The 3763-nt window shown below is 39.2% G+C and overlaps 1 pseudogene; it reads left to right on the top strand.

Annotated features, from left to right (window-relative positions):
• The first annotated feature begins 791 nt into the window (after positions 1–791).
• On the top strand, positions 792–1589 carry LOC121034193 (protein SET-like; annotated as a pseudogene).
• Positions 1590–3763: the final 2174 nt, after the last annotated feature.

Below are 3763 nucleotides of genomic sequence, written 5' to 3'. Positions count from 1 at the left end.
TGTAAAATCTACCAAGAGACATTATTTTTCCTCCTGGTAGATGTAAATTTCTTCAGCATGAGCTGAGTTTTCAAAATATGGAGTCCACATGTTCAGAGTATGTGCTTCCTCACTGAACTAGCCCAGCCAGTTAGCCTTAGTGAAAGTTGTTTTTCTCCTTTCAAAAATTTGGGAGGTCTTTTCCTTTTTACTGTATATTTATATTCTACCTGTCAGTTGATGATCTGAGGCCAAGTGGTCAACATTGGAATAATGTTTGACTGGAGACAAATGGGGAGAATTAGCAACCAGGACAGAAACTTTTGCAAGAGTTTGAAAACTGATTGATATGGTCCCTCAGAGTGCTCCTAGACATGGAGTGGGGAGTGTGTGTGTGTGTGTGTGTGTGTGTGTGTGTGTGTATGTGTGTGTGGGGGGGAGGATGGGGGAGGTCATCAACCTGCTATTTATTCCTCTCAGAATCTGCCTTTCTTCTAGACAGACTTGTTGGGTGATCTGACTACGGTAATTCAGAGATTTAAAAGTATACACAAGTTGACAAACTGCATCAAAATGTTAGTCAGCCATGCTTATTTCTGGGCTTCAGGATGTGGGATGTTATCTTTCCTTGCTAAAAAAAATACGTATCTGGGGCACCTCGCTGGGTCAGTTAGAAGAGCATGCAACTCTTGATCTTGGGGTCATGAGTTTGAGCCCCATGTTAGGTGTAGAGATTACTTAAGTAGATAAAACTTAAAAAATACAATACAATACAATAAATTTGTATCTGGAGTAATCAAAGCTTCTTCCAGATGCGCGTCTGCTCTTGTTTCCTGGACTTTTGTCACAGTAGGCCCCCCGACACCAGTCTTCGCTCCCACCTCAAACAAAAAAAAACCTTTTTTGAGGTGTCAACTCCTCAGCACTTTCTGAAGGGAGAAAAAGAACAGCAAGAAGCAACTGAACATATTGATGAAGTACAAAATGAAATAGACTTAACGAACAAGCCAGTGAGGAGATTTTGAAAGTAGGACAGAAATACAACAAACTCCATCAACCGTCCTTTAAGCAGAGGTCCAGTTGATGCCCCAAATCCCAAAGTTTTAGTTAAAATATTTGTCAACCATGCACAAGTGTCTGCACTGTTTGGGGAGGAGGATGAAGAGGTGCTGCATTTTTCGACAAGAGTTGAAGTGACAGAACTTGAGGGTATTAAATCAGGTTACAAAATAGATTTTTATTTTGAGGAAAACCCTTACTTTGAAAAGAAAGTTCCATCCAAAGAATTTTGTCTGAATGAGAGTGGTAATTCATCTTCAAAGTCCACTGAAATCAAATGGAAATCTGGAAAGGATGTGACCACACGTTCAAGTCAAGTGCAGAATGAAGCCAGCAGGAAGAGACAGCATGAGGAACCAGAGAGTTTCTTCACCTGGTTTCCTGACCATTCTGATGCAGGTGAAGATGAGTTAGGAGAGGTCATCAAAGATGATATTTGGCCAAATCCATCACAGTACTACTTGGCTCCCAACATGGATGATGAAGAAGGGGAAGGAGAAGAAGAAGATGATGATGATGATGATCAGGGGGAAGAAGGAGAACATGACTAATGGAACACTGATAGATTTGAAACTTTCTTTTTTTTATTTTCTCCAGTCCCTGGGAGCAAGTTGCAGTCTTTTTTCCCCTCCTCTTGTGCTCATTCACCCTGTTTGTTGAAGTCTCTTTTGTTTCCCTTTATACGTGGTGCTCAACTTCCTTGGTGACAGGGTGGAGCAGTGAAATACTTAGTACAGAATACAGTGGGAAAAAAAAATCTCTACCCATTTCTGTTCCAAATTCATTTTTATCCCTTCCTGTCTTAGCAAAAACTTTATGAGCTCAATACTGCTGTGCTCTTTGGGGGAAAAAGAAAAACTCTTTGCTCCCTCACTAATATGGACAGTTAGCATTTACCAACATGTATCTGTCTACTTTCTCTTGTTTAAAAAAAAAAAAAAAACTTTAGAAACTGAGGTTATAGAAGATCAGCCAAGGGTGGGTTTCAGATGTTTGGATGGATTAAGTGGGCACTTTGACAACAAGGCTTCTTCTTTGACGCATTTAATTGTGATGTTTAATGGCGATCCTTGCAGTTCAAGATGACACTTTTAAAATAAAATTCTCTCCTTATGAGGACTTGAGCCCTGCCAGTCAATGGGAGAATCAGCAGAACCTGTAGGATCTTATTTGGAATTGAGATTTTGTATCATAATTTTGTTTCTGCTTACTTTAAAGTTTTCGTTTTGTTTCACTGGCAAGGAAAGACGATGCTCAGTTTTAAATGTTAAATGTTTACAAGTTGCTTCCTTGAACTAAAACTAAATGTGCACACACACACAACATTAAAAAAATACATATCTATATTTCTAAAGTTTTTACCACGAACACGATTACTTCCATAATAAGAAAATAATTTATTTTTAAAGTATGCATAAGGCTTTCTTCTGAATCTTCATTTACCCGCTTAAAGGTAGCAGAAAAAAATCCAAATAAAACAAAATAAAATAAAAAAGCTATTTTTACCCCAGGGCTGATGGCTATACTTCAGGTGAAAAGACTGAATCTTGCAAGTGACTTAGTTCAATGTACCTTAACCAAATAGGTGCTAAAGAAGAGAGAGATGGTGTGTGGGGGTGGGGGGTGGGGGGGGACTGGGGGAGGGTGGGGGGAGGACAACGTTGGGAATATATAGAGAAGGAGATGGGAGCAGAGAAAAGATGCCTCAGGTATACCCTCCTACCCTTCTCAAAGCTCACAAATGATGGAAGCATGACTTTGGGGAAATAGTCTGGATTTGCAGATTAATATAATTGAAATGGTGTAATTGAACTTTGAGGGTTGCCATGGTACCTTATGAGCTAGGTTTCTTGACCTGGTGTAATAATTCAGAAATCAGCTACACACGTGATTGGGTGGTCCTTGCATCACTGACTGCCATGTAAGCAGGTAATATTCAGATCACACATGCTACCCAAGCAGCCTCTGCTTTGAAGGGGGCTTTTGAGAGGACACTGACTTCTTCCTACTGATGACCCATTCATTTGTGACACCAACAAATGCAATGGGACCTGTGCTGAAGCTTTTACTGAGAGGCCAGAATTTAAAATGCTGTCAGGACTGAAAGGAATGCATAAACCATATCACCACAGAATTGCATTCATGAATGATTCAGGAGTTGGACTAAAAATTTTGAAATATTCTCAAGAGAATGAGAGCAAAACATTGAGAACTGGCGTTTTGTATTCCCCTTTTGTTAAGTAAGGATAAATAATATCCACTAGAGAGAATCTTTGCTTTTTGTAGGGATTCTTATAAATCAGGGATTTGCATCCCTGGGCATTATTAGGAAATACTTATGTTTATAAATTTTTGTGACTCGAATGGCTTGTTGGGCTCTATTTTAGGGTTTGAGTCACACAACCGTCAACTGGCCTCAGCGACTTAAACATCTTAACTCTAAAATATCTAAGACTTTGAAACCAATCTCTGTATTTAAAAGAGGTCAAATTCCAGAATTGCAAAATTCAAGCTGTAATCTTTTGTTGTACTCTTGATTTAGTGATTATTGTTAACCATGAATTAACAATTCCTAATAATAAATCAGAGGACAAATTCTCATTGTGGTGTGCCTCTTAGCGTATGACATACCCCTCAAACTGAGTCATTTTCAAGCTTGTGGTGAGTGCAATAACTTGCTGTTTCTTGCCAGACCTTCTACTGTATTATCAGGGTCAGGAACTGA

Source organism: Herpailurus yagouaroundi, unplaced genomic scaffold (genome assembly GCF_014898765.1).
Source record: "Herpailurus yagouaroundi ecotype Mexico unplaced genomic scaffold, PumYag 159, whole genome shotgun sequence".
Classification (NCBI taxonomy): Eukaryota; Metazoa; Chordata; class Mammalia; order Carnivora; family Felidae; genus Herpailurus; species Herpailurus yagouaroundi.
This window is presented reverse-complemented; position numbering and strand designations above follow the sequence as displayed.